Source organism: Bos indicus x Bos taurus, chromosome 11 (assembly GCF_003369695.1).
Source record: "Bos indicus x Bos taurus breed Angus x Brahman F1 hybrid chromosome 11, Bos_hybrid_MaternalHap_v2.0, whole genome shotgun sequence".
In the NCBI taxonomy this organism is placed as follows: Eukaryota; Metazoa; Chordata; class Mammalia; order Artiodactyla; family Bovidae; genus Bos; species Bos indicus x Bos taurus.
Window position 1 is genome coordinate 74,056,222 of NC_040086.1, and position 22,367 is coordinate 74,078,588.

Genomic DNA, 22,367 nt, shown 5'->3' on the forward strand with positions numbered 1-22,367 from the left:
TGTCAGACGGCTCTCAGGTGGGGAAGAAAGTTCAGCACCCGGCGGAGAGCCGCAGGTCGTGGAATTCACGGAGAGATGACTGTCTTCTTACTGCTTGGCCAGAGTATTCGAGGTAGCTGCTCTGCGTGTGGATGAGGGCTGGAAGGCTCCTTTCTTGTCCTTTTTTGTTTGTTTTATAGAGGAGGGTGAGGGACGCTGAATGGACGACTGTTAGGTACGATGAAAGTGAGTCCTTCTTGGGTATTTGAAGGAAAGGCCGGTAACAAACCCATGAACAAAGGTGGGAATAACCTATGCCCGCCCCGTCCCCATTCCAGGGGAATTGAGCTCCCAGGTGAGAAGGCTCCAGAGAGAACCCCACAGGGACTTGGGGTGGGGTGAGGCGCCTGCATCAGGGACGTGCTGGACACCCCTTGGCCCTCTTCCGAAACCTTGGGGTCTGCGGTGGCAGGAAACGCATCACCCAACCCCAGCATGTCACCTCGGGGAGGAGGAGCCAGGTGGGTCGGCACCCCTCCAGGAAGGGCTGCGGGTCCAGGGCTTCAGGGCCTCCCCGAGGGAAGAGACGAGCATGTGGACCAGGCCCGCGGGGTCCGCGGCCTCGGGACTTCGAGGGTGAGGAGCCGCACCCGGGCCAATTTCGGGTTCCCAAGGGAGTACGAGTCAGTGCCCGCCAGCGAGCGGGCGGGCCGTCAACTGCCCGGCCCGTCGCCTCCCTCCCCGCCCCCCGGCTTCCTGCGGAGGCCGCGGCCGCCATGTTGTGGGGCTGAGGCGGCGCCGCGGAGCCCGAGCGGCCGTGACAGGCTGCGCAACAGGTTCGCTGTCGGCGGCCTGACGACGAAGCAGGCGCGCAGCGGCGGCTGCCGAGCAGGTCTCCCGGCATCCGCCCGCGCCCGCGCCGCTGGTGCCGAGGGGCGCGGGGTCGCGCTGTGACGTGCGGGAGGCGCGGCGGGCGCGCCAGGTGGGTGAAGCCGCTGCTCGGGCTGCGGCAGGGCGCGGGGCAGGTGCGGGCGCTGCGGCGTCCGCCGCGGGGAGGCTTGCGGGCCGGGCCGGGAGGCGGCTGCGCGCCCCGCACGACGCGGACGGGCCCTCGGGAACCCGGGAGGCCCCCGAACTAGGCCCCTGGCAGTCTTGGCGGCGCCGGGCGGAAACCTCCGGCCCCGGGTTCCTGCCCCCGCGGCGCGGCCAGGGCGGACGGCCAGGAGCCGGGGCCGGGCTGCCTCTTCCCCGCGGCCAAACCCTGGACCCCTAGCCGCGGCCTCTTCTGGCAGGTGCGGACGCGGCGGCTGGCCCCCTGGCTTTCGGGGTGCGGGCAGAAGCGAACCAGCCCTGAGGGGCACCCGCCCGCTTCCTCGGGGCCCCATTTTATTTTCACAGAGTTGGTTTTCCTCCTTGGCAATGGTTGGTGCGGAATGTCAGGTGAGCCGCATCCCAGTGCGTCAAAGTAGCCCGAGTCACGAGAGGCCAGTGGGCGGATGCTCTGAGTCCGCCGCTCTCATTAAACCAAAGTTGGGAAATGTTACAATTTGAGTTCAGCGTTATTGACTTCCAGGGTATACAGGAAGCACGGAGAGCTGTAATCTCTTGGACCAGAGTAAAAGTTGATTGCTTTTATAATTCTTTTTGAAGACGCCTGCATGTGTATAGTGAATGGGTAAACCGAGGCTGAAATGCAGATGGCGTGCATTTTATAAAAAGATGATGTATTTGGATTTATTAATCCTGTGCGTTATAGTCGAGTGATTGCTGATGGCAAGTATGCTTGAGACTTGTATTTATTAGGAATATTTTTGATAGAATACTTTGTGATAGGAATTAAACTTAACACAAAAATGTTTGCTTTGCTAAATGCACTAGTTTGTTTTTGCTAGGGTTTACTTGCTTACCCAGAAATAGGCGAGTGTGCCTTGAAATTTTGTGTTGTCCTAGTCAGCTTAACTTAGGTAGCATAGACTCCAGGTTAAGCTTCTTAAGCCTCTTAAGAAAAGTAATTGCCTCTCTCCCTGTACTTCTTTGCTATGTTGTTAATCAGTGGTAAAACCTAAATACAATCTAAAAACATCACGTAAAACCCTTACATAAATTAATAATGACGTCTCTCAAAATTTAAAGATAGTAGCAATTTTGATGTGCTAGGTTTCTTTGGCTGTGCCTACCATTCCCTTGTAATTTATTTCCCCCAGCTTTATTGAGATATGCTTGAAATATATTCCTTATTACTTCAAAAGTAGGTAAGGTGAAAGTTGTTTCTAAAAGCTTCATTTAAGGACAAACAGAATTTTGTGTTTTTTTGGGATGCCATGGAAAAAAACGTGCATGGCTGCTGATTTAATGTGGTAGTAATGAGCCTCACGAACGCTTGCATCTTTTTATAGTTTAATGCATGTAATTGTTTTTTTTTGCTTACCTTTATAACAAAAGGTAGAATTGTTTGAGAAAACTTGACCTGTACTGAATTATTGAGCAGGGAGGTACTATTGTTAGTTCAGTATATCTCATGGCTAAAATTCAGATCTCACCAGAATATGAGAAAATTTATTCTACAATTGCTGGGATTAGAATTATAGTTTTTAAAAAATTTGTATTTTCACAAAATCTGGATAGTAAAAGGAACTTATATACATCCATCACCCAAACTCAGCAGCTTTCAAGACCTTCTTTACCCATCTCTTTCTTCCTTTATTTTTTTCACTCTATAGACTTACCATATCTCTTTTTTAAAGTGTAAATTTTCTTACATAACCTTAAGATTTTTACTTTGTTGTATCTTTAATGCAGAGTTTCAGAAATTTCTATCTAGTAAGACAAAAAGACCATTTATTGGATATCTACTTCAGCTACTTTCCTCAGTATTAAAATATATTTACCATTTTTGTCATTTATTGAACACTTACTGCCTCCCAGGCTCTGTGTTGTGTTATATAATCATTTAGGCTCACAGAGACCCTATGAATAGTTCTTTCCCACCCATCAAATAGATAAGGGAAATGTCAACCTGGAGGTTAACAGAGCTTCTTTAGGTTAACTGAGTTACTCTGGGTCACTGAGCTAGTAAGCCAGGTTTCAAACCAAGATTCTTCTAACTTCAACACCTGTTCCTTATCTGGTACATTCATCTTGGTTCAGAAATGAAAACAAAAGGTTATTTGGGCATTCAGTATTTGTTGAGTAAATGAATGAAAGTTTTGATACATATTATTCCATCAATAAGTAGCATTTTTATATACTGTATTTACTTGTAAAGCATTTATATTAGCAAGTTCCAAAAATGATTCAGAATAAACTAATTACCTTACTCAAAAAATGGTGGTATTTTATTACCATACAACAGTGCGTGTGCCTGTTTTTCTTTTTTTATATTCTAATATTTTCAGTACCTTATTTATGGAAAAATGTATGGAATAACTATTAATATTTATGAAGAAAGGCTAAAAATAGGCAGACGTTTTTGTGTGCCAATTGTTAAAGGCAGGACTCCAAGTGTGAAGTATAAAAATAGTGTTTAGGATTAGTTCTGTAAAAGAATAGTCCTATAGATGAAGCTGCATCAGAAACGCTATATTTTTTACTTGAGTTTGTTTTTTACTTTTTACCATTCTCTATCTACAGAGCACAGCGACTAAATTAGAGTCCTGTTGGGTAGAGTGTGCATATAGGTATTCTTGAGAAGGAGGAACTGAACTGGTCTTAAATGACCTACAGGCAGAGAGGAAGTGGGGGAGGGAGGAAGGAAACTGAGCAGAAAAGAATACATCTGAGCGAATACATCAAGAAATAATGTATAACTCTAAGAGGGCACCATGTTTCATTTTCAAATATTCTGAGAGATTAATTAAAAAAATGAATTTCACAGCTATATGAAGACACTGAATGATTTGTTTGTGAAGTTATTCAGCAGTGGTTATGGTAGACATTTAGAGATCTAATACCAGATGGCAGACTTTTAACTTGTTTTACTTAAGCAACTGTTTTATGTTTTCTAGATCATTTTTTTCACTAGTGCATATTCATTTTAGAAAAAGTATATGTATTTCAATAAAAATTTTATTTATTTTGGTCTGGATAAAAGTACAGGCCTTTAAGTTAAGCCTCCTGCTTATATCTGTTTTGAGCAACTTATTTTAATTCTCTAAGCTTCTGTTTCCTCATATGTAAAATGGGGAAAATAACAGTACCTATCTCAGTGCTGTTGTATGTAATATAAAGTCCTTACCACAGTGATTTCTGCTTGGTATAAGTGCTTAATAAATGTTACATATTATTATTCCAACTTATTTCAAAGAGAAATTTCAAAACTGAACTTAGTCGTCTTTCTATTTTTTATTTATTAAAGAAAATTTTGCTCTTGATGTTTAATCTTACCATCAAAACAATCCATAAAAGAAGGCTGGAAAATAGAGTAGAACTTAGCCACAATCCTTTCTCCCAACAAAGAATCTGCATTTTTAGTCCCCTTAATTTGGGGGAGGGTGGGAGGCATAGCCTAAAAGAAGCAAACGTTCTATATCTGGAAAAGAAGCTACTGCTTTGGTTTATTACTTCAAAGTCTTTGAATCCACATGCTTAAATAACTTCTACTTTTCAGTGTGAGGAGTATTTGGCTACTATGAGGTTGATAATGGGAAAGAATGACCAAGAACAGTGTCAAACTGCAGAGCCCACATAGATAAGGACCCATTCGGGTTTGCTTGGACAGTTTGGAGGACACTGATAACTTGCTGTATCATTTCATTTTTGCTTAAAAATAGGTATTTGGACACTTTCTTCACCACCTTGCCACTCCTCCACACTTAAGAATGATTGCTTAAATATGAGAATTAAGTAGGTCAAATTAATAAATTTCACAAATTATGCAACATTTGAGGACTTTACTTTTAGTGAGTGTGTGCTAAGTTGCCTCAGTCGTTTCTGACCCTTTGTGACCCTATGGACTGTGCCTTTGCGATGCTATGTATGGACTGTAGCCCACCAGGCTCCTCTGTCCATGGGATTCTCCAGGCAAGAATACTGGGGTGGGTTGCCATGCCCTCCTCCAGGGGCTCTTCCTGACTAAGGGATTTAACCTGTGTCCTTTACGTCTTCTGCATTGGCAGGCAGGTTCTTTACCACTGGTGTCACGTGGGAAGCCCTTTTAATGAGTATGAAATACTTTTTGGTGAATATAAGTGAGAACTTAGAGATTAATGAAGTTTGCTGGGAATGAAGCAGACTAGGAATGCTTGTGTAGCATTCATTCTCTAACTTTATGGTAAGCCCTTAAAACCTGAATGATAAAGAAGACTTGAGATTTAATTTCCCTTTATTCTCTTCTTCTCACTAGAAGCATTTTCAGCTTTACCTCTGCTAAATGTCCAGTGAAATGCTTAGACAACCTGTATTAGAAGACTTTCCCTCCCCACTTCTCCTTTCTTCTGGTGTCTGGTCTTCATTCCATATGTGTGTGTGTGTGTGTGTGTGTGTGTGTGTATATTTTTTTTTTTGGCTGTGCAGCATGTGGGATCTTACTTCCCTGACCAGGGATTGAACTCATGCTCCCTGCCATGGAAGTGTTGTGTCCTAACCACTGGACTGCCAGAGAAGTCCCTTCCTTCCATGAATATGAAGTTTTTTCCTCCTTCCAGCATCCTAGTTCCTACATCCAGAATCTAGGGTTCCATTGTTCCCTGAAAGCTGAGTTACTTGGATGATTGAGATGGAAAGAGCCATGCCATTCAGGTTTGAGACAGATACAGATAACTCAAAGCTTTCTGACCACTCCTTTCCGGGACCTGGGTTTTATAGTCTTTATAACCTGGTGGTCATCCCATCTTGAAAAAGTACGTGCTGCAGCTGCCTCTTATATCCATGTTTACTATTGCTTTCCTCATTAGGTTGACTTTACCCCAACTTTATCTTTCTAGGGGTTTCAATGGGGGGAAAAGAAGCTCCTCTTCCCTCTTTTTCTGCCCTCTGCTTTAACTTTCTTTTATTCTCAGCCTCTTTCTTCTTTAAAAAGTTAAACCTAACAGAAGTCACTCATAATTCTTGATACTGAATTCATTCGTTCTTCTAGCAAATAATGAATGTCTTCATGCCAGGAACTGATCCAACCACTGAGAGTATAAACAGTAAACAAAACACACAAAAACCCTGCCCTGTGCTACTTGTATTCAGGAATGGGGAGTGGAGACAAAAATGGCTAGGAGTTAGAATTTGCTGAGTGCTATGGAGAAAAGTAAGGTAGGAAATGGGGCTAGGGAATGTGTGGGCAGTTGGGTGGGGGTAAATGGAGAGAAGAGTTTGCCTCATTCAAAATTATTAAAGAATTCAAAATTGGGAGGATTATTGTACACATTTTATGAGTTAATTTAATAGTATTTCAGATCATTGTATTTAACAGAAATGTTTATCATTCACTATCTGGTTTGGACCTGGTAGATCTCTTAATATTTCTATTTTCTAGTAACTTAAGCCAGAAAACAAAAAACCTCAGGTACAACGTGAACCTAGAGCAGATAAACTATTTATCAAATAGCATAGAATAGATACCTTAATTTGATTTTTTCTAAAAGTGCTATATTGTGTTTGTTTTTAAATTCTATAGACTTTTGGTTTATGCTATTTTTGTTATGAGTAGCATAAGGTTCCTTGTGTAAAACTGGAAAGCTGCAGGGAAATTGAAGGAAGAAAATTATAGTCCTTAATAATCATATTATCAGAGAAATGTTGAGTGTTAATATTTTGGTAGATCTCATCTAGAAATTTTTCTTTGGGAAAAATGGGGATTATATATTCTGCTTTTGTTATCTGCTTTTTAGTTTAGTAGCACTTATCAAAACCATAGTTCTACTTTATATTTATCTACAATAAAATTTTTATTGGCTAAATAATATTGTCTTGCTTATGCTGCTGCTAAGTCGCTTCAGTCGTGTCCAACTCTGTGCGACCCCATAGACAGCAGCCTACCAGGCTCCCCTGTCCCTGGGACTCTCCAGGCAAGAACACTGGAATGGGTTGCCATTTCCTTCTCCAATGCATGAAAGTGAAAAGTGAAAGTGAAGTCGCTCAGTCATGTCCGACTCTTAGCGACCCCATGGACTACAGCCTACCAGGCTCTTCCACCCATGGGATTTTCCAGGCAAGAGTACTGGAGTGGGGTGCCATTGATACTGGATGTTAATAATGTCTAACGTCTATTGATACTACTGTATCCTGGTTACTTTTGAGACACTTTACATACTTTTGCTCATTTAGTCTTTAGTCTCTCTTTAAGAGCTGTTCTATGATTATTTATTTTACAGCTAAGAAAATTGAGCAAGGACAAGTTTGGTAATTTTCCCAAGATCCCACAGCCAGTAAGTGGGAGCCATAGGTTATGAACTTATTCTGACTCCATAGCCTGTGCTTGTATCACTGTCTCATATTGTTTCTCAACATTAAGGTAGTTTATAGTTGTTTTTGTTGTTATTTTAAGTTGTGCCACAGCTAACATCCTTGTAACCATATCTGACTTTATGATTATTTCCTTAGAATAAATTTCTAGTAGTTGCAGTAACATTGGGTCAAAAGGTGTGGGTACTTTCTAAGGCCCATGTAAATGTATTGCCAAGTTGTCTTCCAGAAAAACTTGTCAGTACCAAAGTGTTCTCTTAACCAGATAAAACCAGATTCCCCACATGCTTAGGAACACTTCTTTTTAAATCTAATAATTTGATAAAGACCCTTGTTTTAATTTTTCTTTCTCTGAATATTAGTAGTGAAGTGAAAGTTGGCCAGTCGTGTCCACCTCTTTGCAGCCTCATGGCTATACAGTCCATGGAATTCTCCAGGCCAGAATACTGAAATTGGTAGCCTTTCCCTTCTCCAGGGGATTCTCCCAACCCAGGGATTGAACCCAGGTCTCCCGCATTGCAGGCAGATTCTTTACCAGCTGAGCCACAAGGGAAGCCCAAGAATACTGGAGTGGGTAGCCTATTCCTTCTCCAGCCTATTTTACCCAGGAATCAAACCAGGGTCCCCGGTGTTGCAGGCAGATTATTTACCAACTGAGCTATCAGGGAAGCCCTAATATTAATAAGGTAATACTTAAAGTTTTTTTCTTTGAGAAATATTTGTCTCTGTCCTTTTCTCACTTCATTGGCATGTTCATCTCTTGGTTATTTCTAAGATTTCTTTAAATACTAAGAATAGTAACTCTTTGCTTATAGGTATAAATTTTTTTTCCAAGTTTGTATCTTAGCTTTGTAAATGAATTCTTATCAATTGTAATGATAATAGCTAGGGTTTATGTAGTAATCACCGTGTGTGTGCGTGCGCACGCGTGCGTGCTTAGTCACTCAGTCATGTCCAACTCTTTGTGACCCCACGGACTGCAGACCACCAGACTCCTCTGTCCATGGAATTTTCATGCCAAGAATACTGGAGCGGTTTGCCATTTCCTATTCCAGAGGATCTTGCCAACCCAGGGATTGAATCTGTGTCTCTTGCATCTCCTGCTATATTAATTGATTATATTAATTAACTCATTTAATTTTTATAATATCTCTTCTCTATGAGGTAGGTGCAGTTATTAGCTCCATTTACAAAGTACTCTGACAGCATGTTTTAAATTCTCAAACGGTTTTTTCTTCTGTGTCCTTGCCCATTTCTGTTCTCAGTTCCTTAGAATCTCTTTTCCTAGCCTAATGGGTGATACCTTTTGTTCAGTTTTTCATTTCTTAGTTTAGAAGTTATTTTCTCTGGTATTAGTCATCTAACAACTTTCTAGTTCCCCAAGGCAAAGTTAGGTGCCCATCTTCTGTCTTTTCTTTATACCTGTTGCACTTACATGCAGTTATCATTTTTGGTCTTATTCCTCTTGTGTATTCCCTGCTCTTATACATTTTATACAGATGCTGTACATCTGAATACTCTGTAAATATTTGTTGATTTGAATTAAAGGTGCTCATGATACTGTTGGTGATATAAGAAAGAAATCAACTTTCCCAGTATGTAAAATAGAGAAACTTAAACTAAGGAAGTTAACTCTGGAACTCAACTTTGAAGGCCAGTGGGGAAGGAGGCAGAAAGAGGGGGGCCTAGAGACTGAGTGCAAACACACATGGAATTTCCCGTTCTGGGAACAACAAGTGATTTACAGTGATTTTGAGGTTTATCAGCTTTGCCTCTGGGAAAGCCTGATGTAATAAATCCCTCCTTCACCCAGCATACCTGGTCTAGTGTTAGTATTTCAGTCTTTCTTCTGGAGCTCTTCTGTTATAAAACAGAGCTCAGTTTCTTTTCTGACTTCCTCATTTTTCCAGTGTGACAGGAGCGGGGGAAGTTGGCAGGTCCTGGTATAATCTTGATAAGATCTTGAAATGCCCAGGGAAATTTTGTGACTTGGTGGGGAAGGCCCACTGGCAGCCTTTGCTGAAAGTGGAAGCCTTGGGCTTGGGGAGAGAGGAAACCCTGCAGCCCTCTGTGAAGACTTGGGTTCCTGCACGCCCTTTGCTGGTTGTCAGCACATGGCACGAGACCTCAATGTCTTTTCTCTCTGGCCTTCATTATGTTTCTGTTCTTCTAGCTTTGATACAAGACTAAGAGACGTTCTTCTCTGGCTGTAGTCTTGAGGTATACTGACTGCTGGTCTTGAGGAAGAAGTGAGCACTTTACAGATTGACAATATAATTTATTTGTCATTTAATTTGATATTTTTTCAAATCCTCCTCTTCACATCTCATCGTGTAACTAAAACTTTTTTTAATTATGAAAATAATTCATGCTGATTGAAGAAACTTTGTAAAATAGAGGAAAAGAAAAGTAAGAGAAAAGTTATTCCAACAACCAATTACAACCACATTTTGGTGTCTCCCACCACCCTGTTTTTGCTCTTTGTTTTTACATACGTATTTTTGTACATGTTTTACAATACAGCACTGTAGTTAGGAACATGGCTTGTGCTATCTGGGGTTTTAGTTACAGCTTAGCCTTTTATTAGCTTTGTGAGTATAACTGTCTCAGTAAGCCTTAGTTGTCTTTTCTTTAAAAAGTGGCAGTTTCATAAAATATTTATCCCTAGAGTTTTTGTGAGGATGAAGAAATAATATGTGTTCAGTGTGACCATCTCATAATGACTTTTCAATAAATCTAACAGTAATAATCAGGCCTGTCCTTTGGTTAGGTCATCGAGGGGTGCTCCTCTGGCCTGTGCTTGGAGAGAGGAGGTAGGTCAGGTTACTGTACCTTTCTTTTCTGAAATAATTAAAATTCAACTTCAAAATTTTTTTTAACATTCTCAAGGGGCCTATGAAAATGTTTACACTGAGACCTCCTTTAAAATATGACTTTTATCTTGGCCTAGCCTCACAATGGGTGAGTGGCCCTGGGCCTCAGACTTCTAGGCCCATCTCAGATACATGGTGATGATGGTATCAATGATGTTTCAATAACAGTGGCAAGTATAGACCTGAGTGTCAGGCTTGGTGTTTGGTAAGTATTCAGTGATTGTTAGCTGTTCTTTTTAATAATGATAAATACACATTTATAGTATGTTATAAATTATAAATTCCAGTGGATGTTGGCAAATTTTATATGCAGAGTACATCATGTGACATACTGTGCTGGATGTAGTACAAACTGGAATCAAAATTGCTGGGAGAAATATCAATAACCTCACATATACAGATGACACCACCCTTATGGCACAAAGTGAAGAGGAACTGAAGAGCCTCTTGATGAAAGTGAAAGAGGAGAGTGAAAAAACTGGCTTAAAACTCAGCATTCAAAAAAGAAGATCATGGCATCCAGTCCCATCACTTCATAGCAAATAGATGGGGAAACAGTGGAAAAAGTGAGAGACTTTTTTTTCTTGGTCTCCTAAATCACTGCAGATGGTGACTGCAGCCATGAAATTAAAAGACACTTGCTCCTTGGAAGAAAAGCTATAACAAACACAGACAGCATATTAAAAAGCAGAGACATTGCCAACAAAGGTTTGTCTAGTCAAGGCTATGGTTTTTCCAGTAGTCATGTATGGATGTGACAGTTGGACTATAAAGAAAGCTGAGCACCGAAGAATTGATGCTTTTGAACTGTGGTGTTGGAGAAGACTCTGGAGAGTCCCTTGGACTGCAAGGAGATCCAGCCAGTCCATCCTAAAGGAAATCAGTCCTGAATATTCATTGGAAGGACTGATTCTGAAGCTGAAACTCCAGTACTTTGGCCGCCTCATGCAAAGAACTGGCTCATTGGAAAAGACCCTGATGCTGGGAAAGATTGAAGGCAGGAGGAGAAGGGGATGACAGTGGATGAGATGGTTGAATGGCATCACTGACTCAATGAACATGAGTTTAAGCAAGCTCTGGGAGTTGGTGATACACAGGGAAGCCTGGCGTGCTGCAGTCTGTGGGGTTGCAAAGAGTCAGACGTGACTAAGAGACTGAACTGATAAATTATAAAAGCATAAACAGTTTCCAGATTATTACATAATCTTCCTGAAATTTTTTTTAAAAAGTTATTGAGGTATCTATCTAGATATAGATATATCTGTATATTTAGATAGATCAATCTATCTACCTATATATATCTAGATAGATGTCTATCTATATATATCTAGATTGATCGATCTATATATATCTAGATCAGATCTATCTAGATATATAATTCACATATCACTATGAATTTGACTGAAGTGGCAGCATAATACTTGGCTCAGTGTGTTCTCCCCTTATTGGATACTCATATCGTTTCCAATTTTTCTCTAGTAACTAATAATAGCTGCAGTAAATGTCACTGTAAGTAAAGCACTTCCCACATTTATTATTGTTTCCTTGTGACAGATTTCCAGAAATGAAATCATTGACTTACAGGATAAGAATTTTATTAGGATTCTTGCTGTATATTTTCACACTACCTTCTGAAGAGCTCTGATGGTTTGTACCCCCATGAGTATGTCTGTAACCCTCCTCTCTTCTCACCTTTGCTAGCCCTGAATACTGCTAGCCCTAGGGTCTGGTTTTTTTTTTTTTTTTTAAAGTAAGTCTATAAGGAGAAACAAAATAAAAATTTGCATTTTCTCGATTGATTAGTAATGTTAACATCTATTAGCCAGTTTTATTTCCTCTTTGGAAATTGTCTATTTAAAGTCTTAGTGTTTTCATTATCTAAGTAGTTCTATGTACATTAAACATGATAACTATCATATTTGTTTTGCTTTTTCTCCAATTGTATATCTTTTAATTTTGTATTCAGCAGAAGTCTAAAAATATTTGTATGGACGAATCTTTACTATTTCTTTTGCATATATAATAGCTTCAGGACTTAGTTATCTTTGTTTTAGGGAGGTGATATTTTACTTGAAGGTAAAGCATCTACCTGAATTTTTTCCCTCTATACTATTTTTTAGAATATTTACTTATTTTTTTGACCGTGTGGGGTCTTAGCTGTGGCCCACAGGCTTGGTTGCCCCATAGAATGTGGGGTCTTGCCTCCCCGACCAGGGATCGAACTCATGTCCCCTGCCCTGGAAGGTAGATCTTCAACCATTGGACCACCAGGAAAGTCCTCTCCTTCTATACTTCTTAATCAAGTCAAGGAAATAGTTTTGCTTTAATATTTAGTCCTAATATGAGACGGAAGAGGATAGACCAACTAGCCAGCTCCCACCAGCCCACCCCTTACAGCAGTGCAGGCTGAGTCACAAGCTATTCTTAGGTATTTTTTCCCCTTTCATGTGGGTGAATTGTCTTGTTCAGACTTGTTGACTAATTCTTCTAAAATTGGTCTAATTTAGATCTTCATTATCGGAGCACTAGCTACTTCAGTTATTAGTTTACCATTTCTGTTCTTTTTTTGCCCTATTGGTCGATTCTTTGTGGACTAAACTTAACATTTATAGAAGTCCAAGTTCACAGCTTATATTCAGACACCTTAAACTGAAGATGTTAAGTTGCAGAACTAGAACTGAGAACTAAATTTGTGTAGAGCAGTTCTCTTTTTGAAGCTTTTGAGTCTCAACATGCTTTGTGTATTTGGGGCCCTAAACCTCTTAGTAGAAATAATAATCACCTTTTACTCAAATGTAATCAATATTTGTAAGAAAAACATCTCCTTTTTATTAGTAATTGGTACAACTGCAGTTGTCATACCAATTCAGTGAAATTAAGCCAATTCTTAATAGTTGAAAATGAAGATGAAGTAATAGTAGTAACAGCCATCATTTATGAGCACCATCAGTGTGCCAGCTGTTTTACAGACATGATACCTGAGCCTTAAAAGAGCCTGGCATTTAGGTGCCATCAATCACATTTATAAGTTAGAAAACTGAAGCTATGTCATGTGCAAGTCTCCTAAACTAAAAGTAACTACACTGGGATTAGAACTCGAATTGGTTAATCTGCTTTCAAAGTTCAACTTCCAGATTGTCAGCTTGCTTGTCCTCAGTGCAGTTGAAAGGATGCTAATCTCTCAGTGTCAAAGCTTTTGTATTAAAGGATATTTTAGTACCCACCCTATGGCTGAGCACTAGGTATATGAAGATGAGACATTCACAGGAACTCCCAGTCTGATAGAGATGGGCAGGCATGAAAATAAAGGTTACAGTATTTGGTGGTATGTAGTTTATTGGAGATATATACAAAATAAAATGAGGATGTGGCAAAAGAAGGTTTTTAAGTGGAAGTATCACTGAGAAGTGTCAGATTCAGAGAGGGGGGTAATAAGAATAAGATGGCATAGAGGTGGAGGGGGAAGGTATTCTAACACTGGAAATGTAGGCAGAGGATAAACCCTAAAATATCTTATATGCCATGTGGAGAAAATTAAATACTTTTTGAAAATATCAGTTTTATCAAGATATAATTCATATACTATAAAATTCACCCTTTCAAAGTTTACAATTCTGTTATTTTTATTACAATCACAGAATTGCACAAGCATCATCACTAATTTTAGGTTACTTTATTTGTCCCAAAGAACCCCCTATGCCCATTAGCATCCTCTCTCCATTTCCCAGCTCTGCTGCTGCTGCTGCTAAGTCGCTTCAGTCGTGTCCGACTCTGTGCGATCCCATAGACGGCAACCCACCAGGCTCCCCCGTCCCTGGGATTCTCCAGGCAAGAACACTGGAATGGGTGCCATTTTCTTCTCCGATGCAGGAAAGTGAAAAGTGAAAGTGAAGTCGCTCAGTTGTGTCCAACTCTTAGCGACCCCATGGACTGCAGCCTACCAGGCTCCTCCGTCCATGGGATTTTCCAGGCAAGAGTACTGGAGTGGGGTGCCATTGCCTTCTCCGTTTCCCAGCTCTCAGTTCAGTTCAGTTAATTCGCTCAGTCGTGTCCGACTCTTTGCGACCCCATGAATCGCAGCACACCAGGCCTCCCTGTTCATCACCAACTCCTGGAGTTCACTCAGACGCATGTGCATCGAGTCGGTGATGCCATCCAGCCATCTCATCCTCTGTCCTCCCCTTCTCCTCCTGCCCCCAATCCCTCCCAGCATCAGGTAACCACTAACCCATGAATTTGCCTCTGTGAATTTGCCTCTTCTGGACATTTCATATAAATGAGACATAGAATACATGGTCTTTTGTTACTGACTTCTTTTACTTACTGTAATGTTTGTTTTTAAAGTGCATCCATATTGTACCATGTGTCAGTAATTCATTTCTTTTTATGGTCAAATATTCCATTGTATGGGTATACCACATTTTGTTTATCCATTCATCAGTTGATGGTCATTTAGGTTTCCACTTTTGAGCTATTATGAACAGTACTGTTGTGAGCATTTGTATACAAGTTTTTATATGGACATAGGTTTATATTTTCATTTCTCTTGGGTTCATATCTGAAGGTGGAATTGCTGGGTTTTATGGTAACCTGTGCTTAACATTTTGAGGAACTGCCAAATTGTTTTCCAAAGCAGCTAAATAGTTTTACTTTCTCACCAGCAAGGTATGAGGGATCCAGTTTAGTAGGAGATCAGATCCCCTGGAGAAGGAAATGACAACTCACTCCTGTATTTCTTGCTTGGGAAATTCCATGGGCAGTGGAGCCTGATGGGCTATATAGTCCATGGGTCACAAAAGAGTCTGAAACAACTTAGCGAGTAAACAACTCGCTAATAGTATAAAATAGATTTTATACTATTGGTAAGCACAGTCACAGTGGTTGAAAACTATTGGATTCTGTTCCTGCTTCCCAGTGTCTTTCAAGACATAGGTCAGAAACCTTTTTCTAATGAATGGAACTAAAATGCAAATAATTTCCTCAATTCTGTGGGCTACTTAAAATCTGAGTTATTAAGGATTACTGAAATTTAGTATTTATGTATTAAAACTAACCAATTTCTAGAGCTTACTGAGTGTCCTAATTCAGTTTTTTTCTAAGAAATCTGTTAACTCTACAAAACTTTGGCAGCATCAGGTTGAATTGAAAAATTCCTACTATGCACTCCCACAACAGTGGATGCTGTTTCAGTGTATCATTGGGTTGTCTTGAGTTTGACTTGGTTCCATTTCTGCTATTCTTGAATTGATTGCAGTCACAGAATTATGTTGTTTTAATTTTGTTGACCATTTGTATAACTATTTCATTGCTATAACTTCATCATAGAGTTATTTTTCTACTGAAAAATAGGAGCACATAGGTAGGTTGAATCTCTTTCCTGTTCCACATAGGTAGGCAATAGTTAGAATAGTTTGAGAATGAATGGCTTACATAATTGGAAGGTTTCTTTCCCACTCTAGTATTCCACTCTAATACATTTTTAAAGTGGAAATTAATGTATGTTATAATTAAGGGTTTTAACTATGGAGTACATGCACTCCCCAAATTGGCTTTGAAGGTCTGAAAGCTTTGAAATTGTTCACCACATTTTGTGCATTTGTGTTTTTTCCAGAGAGAGAAACTGGGTTTGCCAAATTTCTTTTTTAAAAAAGAAGTCCATGGCCCTCAAAATTAAAGAATTCAGATGGATGAAGAGAATTTGTAAATTTGAGATTTGGGATATTTGGGGGAAGTGAGATCTTGCTTTGGTTATGTGTTGCTTCTCAGTGATAGATATTTTCTGGATACACATCTTTTAAAAGGGTGACTCATTCCATGTTAGAATAGCTCTCTTTTATTCTTTCCTGATAATTTTTTGTCCCTGTCAGTACTTTGAGTTTGCCTTGAAAGTCCTCACTGCATATTTATTATTACTATTTTCTATTTTATTATTAAAGTAATATTTATTTATTATTTTATATTTACTTTCTTGTATGATTGGATTGCTCTTTATTCAAGGTGTTATTTTTGCTGCCCTGATTGCATGCTTTACTTGAATTGGTATTTTTAAAAAATGGTTTGATAGAATAAGAAAATGAATGCTTTTCTACCCATTGACTTCTAATTTCTTTTTCCTTTACTCTCTTGTTCTGTTTGTGTTTTGATTGAGATTGGAAAGTACCAGTAGCTGGTGAAAGCTCTTCCCATGCAGGCCTTGCTCGGGTGTTGTGGCATCAGCTTGGATATTGGGTTCTCAAGGCCTCTGCAGGACAGTGTGGCTGGAGGAGTATACTTCTTCTCTGTAGCTGTTTTACCATCATGTGCAGCATGGTTGGATTTGAGATATGAGACTGGCAATTTCGGTTAAATGTTTTTGATAAAACAGACTTGTTACTTAATATTGTTTATAATAGACTAAGAAATTGTCAGGGGGAAAAGAAAAAGAGAAATTGACAAGGTGAGGTTCTGGATGATATTGGCTATAGGGTTAAAGTATGGTTATAGTATAATACAAGTATATTTGGTCTGTGTCCCTGGTTCCTGGCACAGAGCTCCTAAAACCTTTGAAATTCCCTGAGTGATAGGAAAGTTGCTTTCCATCATACCTGAGCTTATGTTAATGAGGTGACTTAAGAGTGGCACCTCTGGATAGCCTCAGTGTAAGGCTGCTGCTGCTGCTAAGTCGTTTCGGTCATGTCCGACTCTGTGCGACCCCATAGACGGCAGCCCACCAGGCTCCCCCGTCCCTGGGATTCTCCAGGCAAGAACACTGGAGTGGGTTGCCATTTCCTTCTCCAGTGCATGAAAGTGAAAAGTGAAAGTGAAGTCTCTCAGTCGTGTCCTACTCTTAGTGAGCCCATGGACTGCAGCCTACTAGGCTCCTGCATCCATGGGATTTTCCAGGCAAGAGTACTGGAGTGGGGTGCCATTGCCTTCTCCACAGCGTAAGGCTAGATAACCAGAAAGACTTAGAGAACTAGAGGATTGGAATTTTCAGCCCCATCCACCAACCTCCAAGAAAAACAAGTGAGTGTTGGAGTTTGAACTTCTGTTTATATACATAAATTCGCAATTTTGAATATTTGCATCCTATTCCAGAATTTTATATTTTAAAAAAATTTCCATTGTATCATAAACATTGACTATCTACTATAACCTTGAAATTATCATTTGTGAATAGATGCATTTTATTCTAAGTGAATATAACCTTATTTTCTTGTTCCTTTCTTCGTTAGATAAATTACCTTATTTGTATTTTTTCTGCTGTTGATGACTCTGTGATACATATCTTTGCATTCTATTTTCCTCCTTTGGATTATTTTCTTAAGATAAATTCTTACAAATGGGCCAGGTGGGCATTTTGTTTTGGATGAATGTTGTCAAATTTAAAGGTACAAACTTTACCTTAAACCTTCTACTTCTGTGATATTTGCCTTCTTTAAAAAATTGATGCATTTTTTTTTCGGATAATTTAAAATTAATAGGAAAATTGAGCAGATAGTACAGAGTTTCCCATACACCCTTCTACCTATTATTAACAACATGTTAATACAGTACACTTATTGTAATTAATTAACCAGTGTTGGCACATTATTATTAACTAATGTCCATGCTTTACTTACTTTCCCTTAGTTTTTACCTGATGACCTTTTTCTGTACCAGGATCCCATACTATAGTACATTTAATTGTCATGGCTCCCTAGGCTCCTCTTGATTGTTGTTACTCTTAGTTGTGACTGTTACTCAAACTTTACTTGTTTCTGATGACTCTGTCTTGAAGGGTACTGGTTAGGTATATTATAATGTCCCTCTGTTGGGATTTGGTGTTTTTGTCACAAGACAGACAACCATGGACCAAGTAGGCAAGTGAACCAGATGTGTACATTGCAACGTAATTTGCCAAAATGAATATGTTTCTTGTATACCAAAAATATATGTTAGTATATCACGTTTACTGTAACCATTAAGTACCTAGAAGTAAATGAGACAAGAGTAGGACTCTACTGAAGGATGCAAAAAATACACATCTGAGAACAGTCTCAAAAATTATGAAAAAATAGGACAGTGAGTAGAGAGGGATTTGCATATTCTAACACTATGGTAGTTAGAACCCTAAGATAGGAGTACACAGGAAGACCCACTGAACAGAAATAAACACAGGCTATGAGTAAACTTAGTGTATAAGAGGAGAGATGCATTTTACACTAATTAGTAAAAGCTAAATTATTTCATAAATGGTCTCAGAAGAAGTGGTAGACATCATTAGTGGTGGAAAAGTGGAGAAAATAATTTAGACTTATATCTGTCATTCCATTCCAAAATAAAAAATTCTGAATAAATCAAATATATAAAAATTTTTAAATGTACATGTACTAGAAGAAAATTTGGGCAGTTTCTCATATGAGACAGACCTTTCTTAGCATGAGAGCATACTCAGTGGTCATAAAGGAAAAGATTGATAAAAAGAACAAAGTTGGTATAACAACAAATTGGATAAAAAGTGTTTGTAACATGTAAGTCTGGGAGACTGAAAGGGCAGAGTGTGAAGTAGTCTTCTAAGAGAGTAGGGGAGCAGATGAACTAGGGAAATGTGGACTTGTCAGGCAGGACGTGGGGTACACTGGAGTTAGTGGTCAGGAATTTAAAGTGAGACCAGGCAGCATTTATATAGTCATGTAATAACTAGAGAGTTGGATTTACAAAAGACTGGTATTTTGCCAGATGTGTAGTATGTAGGGGGAGAGGGAAGCTGAGGATGTTTACAGCAAACTGCTTATAATGGTGAGCTGTGATATTTAATTTGGGCAAGGAGGGATATTAGGACATGAGGAAGGGTGTAAGGATATAAGGAACATTGAGGGACAGTTAAAAGGTGAGAAGATCAATAGTTTGTAGGTCCAAGTAGGGTCAAAGAATTGTTGGCGTTAGGCAACTGGAGAGATTCAGCTTTTAAGATGGTGCTGGTGTAAGGGGCATGGGAGACTTGAAATGGATTACAGAAGAGGGCATTTACTGGTAATAACAAGGCCTGGGGTGTGACATGGAAGTTGCTGCCTTAGATGGAGGATAAAATTTTTGGAACACAAGAGGTCAAAGACTTCTTGTTGTTCAGTTGCTATGTTCAGTCTCTAAGTCGTGTCCAACTATTTGCTACCCCATGGCTGCAGCATGCCAGCACGTCAAAGACTTACTTAGAAGCCAGTCTGTGGGCAGGATGATCTGTGAGAACATTGACATCACCAGGAATTCTTATGGGAATAATGCTGGAGAGTAGATACTGAGCAGTCAAGGAATTACTCTGGTGATTGTAGGGGACAACAGTGAATGAGGAGAGCCAGTGGTCAAGTCAGATGCTCGAAAGTCAAAAGCTAGTTTTCTTTTTCCACTTTTATTGTGAAAAATGTCAAACATATACAGAAGTTTGAAGTACTGTGCTCACTTATTTTCTGTATGCCTTCATTTAGTAGTTGATTTTTTAAAATTAATTTTTTAAAGTCTTTATTGAATTTGTTACAGTATAATTTCTGTTTGATGTTTTGTTTTTTGGCCACAGTGCATGTGGGATCTTAGCTCCCCAGCCAGGTATCAGACCCACACCCCCTGCATTGGAAGGCAAAGTCTTAACCACTAGATTGCTAGGGAAGTCCCTAGTAATCTATTTTTTACTTAAATGTGTTTTGTATTTTTGTGGGGGCTTTTGTGATAAGGCAGGATATAAATGCATTTCCAAATTCCTTTCCAGAAAGAGGGTGCCGATTTACACTTGTATTAGCTAGGTATTATTAAGACTGTGCTTTCAGGGATCATTTTTGTAGTTCATATTAGCTAAGAATTGGTGCAGTACTATTACAGCTCTTGTTACAGTTCCTTGCATTGCTCTTAGCTCTTCAGTATATCATGTGAATAAGCTGCTGCTTATTTTCCCAGACCACGCTCTTCTCTCTGTTTTTGCATGTACTGTTACCTCTGCCCAGAAAATTTTTTCCCCATATTCATTCATTTGACACATATTTTTATGTATAAGGCATAAACTAATTTAAACACAATCTGAAATGCATGTGCCTGGTTGATTCTTGGGAACTGATTTGCATGTGACCCTCTCTTCTTTTGGGCTGTAGAGGAGAGAAATTTGTGTTTGGGCTCCTGGGGGGCCTGGGATATAAGAGACTGTTTTCAGTCTGACTCTTTGGACTATTATTGTCTAGGCCTGAAGGAAAGATAAAAAGTTACAAAGAAAAGCTGTACTTTCTCCTTTTCTCAACTTCTTTTTTCCTCTGCTTCCAACTTAGGTACATTCATCCTTACCGCTTTTCCTGTTTTTTATTCTGTCCCAGATTCTAACTTTGTACTCTAGAGCTGTCAACTTCCACTTTCTCTGGACCCAGACTTGTTAGGTAACCTCCTTTCCTTTTCCCTTTTCAAAATTAAATCTCTCCTTCTTCTTAAAGTGGTTTTGTTCTCCTGTCTAAAAAGTAAAGACTTATAACCTCTATTCTTTCCTAAAGCTTATCTCTCCTCCTACCCTTTTTCTCCCTTCTTGTAACAACACATACTTGTTGAGTCACCTACACTTCACCTCCAGATTATTGCTTCAGCTTGCCTTTAACAGTCAGCTTACCATCCTGGAACTGTCTTCACAAGAGATTGCCAAAACTAATGGCTTAGTTTTGACTTATGTGACATTTGGCAGTATGACCATCATCCTCTTGAAACTCTTATCTCTGTATCCCAATTTCTCTCCTTTTTCTCAGCCTCTGTTTTGATTGATCTTCTCCTGTTTCCTGTACATACTTTTTATGGGTAATGTCATTCACTGACATGTTGACAACTACTCCCAAGCCTTAATGACTACCAAAACTGGGTTTCTGCCTTAAACAGAATTCTTAACTGTTTCTAACATGTTCCACCTAAGTGTCTTTGCAGGTGTGTCAGATTAGATGTGCTCAAAATGGAACATTTTGTTGCTTACCTCACAAATTTATTATCCAGATCCCTGTTTCCTCAGAGCTTCTGTTGGTTAATATTATCACTTTGCAGTTGCTCAAGGTAGAAACTCATCTGTGATGCTTTTCTTTCATCATCCACATTAGCTGATCAGAAAATCCTGTCTCTTCTGCCTCTACACAAGTTCAGATTTTCACCATCTGGACTATACTAGGGACAATGTCCCTGCCTCAAGATATTCAAATGCAATTCAGTTTATGTATTATTTGTCAGAATTCTTTCTCTCTGCCCTTAAAAGACCAGGTTCTTCTCTTGTTTCTTATATATGCTTACCCTGGATAATGTCCTTCATGGACATGGCAACAACTTCCCAATACCTGAGGACTACCAAATCTGGGTCTCTAGGTTGGATACATACTGTGTTTTGTTTGTTTGAGAGGCTGCAGCATGCAGGATCTCAGTTCCCTGACCAGGTATCAAACCTGTACCCCTTGCATTGGAATCACAGAGTCTTAACCCCTGGACCACCAGGAACGTCCCATATGCTATGTTTTAAATATTGACTCTCTGTGACTTGTGTAGTGAAGTTCAAAATCAATAACATGACATACTTTGTTCCTTAAGTTGAGATCTTGGCAAGTTACTTCATGTCTTTGACCTCTTTTTAATTGTTTCTAAATAAAGGGAATGGAATTCGGTATGTGTTTAACTCTTTTTTTTAATCATGAGATAATATAGAGAAACCTCAATATGTAAAACACAAAAAACAGAGCTGCTTTCATTAAAATTGGTATCTTCAGCAGCTCTGCTGTATCTCCTTGAAATTTCTAGAACTCTAAGGTGCATGATTTGAAACTATTGAGTTTCAAGAATGAGTTCTTTGAAATCACATCACTCTCAAATTATATATACTCTCTGAGTCGGAAAGGCTCTGCTCTTTTACTGGCTGTGTTCTTTCCTTCTTTAGCAAGTCCTTCTCTTAGATTCAAATACGTCTCCTTTCTTTGTAATAGTGCCTAGCAACAGACCTGTACAATGTATTTTACTATGAGGGCACCATTAAACCCACTTACTTTAACACTGACCTCATGTTAGATAATTCTGTGTGTGTGTGTGTGTGTTGGCTGCACTGTGCAGCTTGCAGTATCTTACATTGAATTGAGGATCTCAGCAGTGAAAGCCTGGAATCCTAACCACTGG

General features: G+C 39.5%; 1 protein-coding gene across 6 annotated transcripts in view; it reads left to right on the forward strand.

Annotated features, from left to right (window-relative positions):
• Window positions 1-486: 486 nt before the first annotated feature.
• ITSN2 (intersectin 2) overlaps window positions 487-22,367 on the forward strand; it is a 126,244-nt gene continuing 104,363 nt past the window's right edge. Inside the window, exon 1 of one of the 6 annotated variants that reach the window (XM_027555941.1) lies at window positions 487-615. The gene's annotated coding sequence lies outside the window, so the exon portion shown is untranslated. Of the gene's footprint in view, window positions 616-757; window positions 962-1,159; window positions 1,420-22,367 lie in introns of those variants that run through there. The other 5 variants (XM_027555948.1, XM_027555947.1, XM_027555942.1 and 2 more) reach the window with 5 other exon arrangements.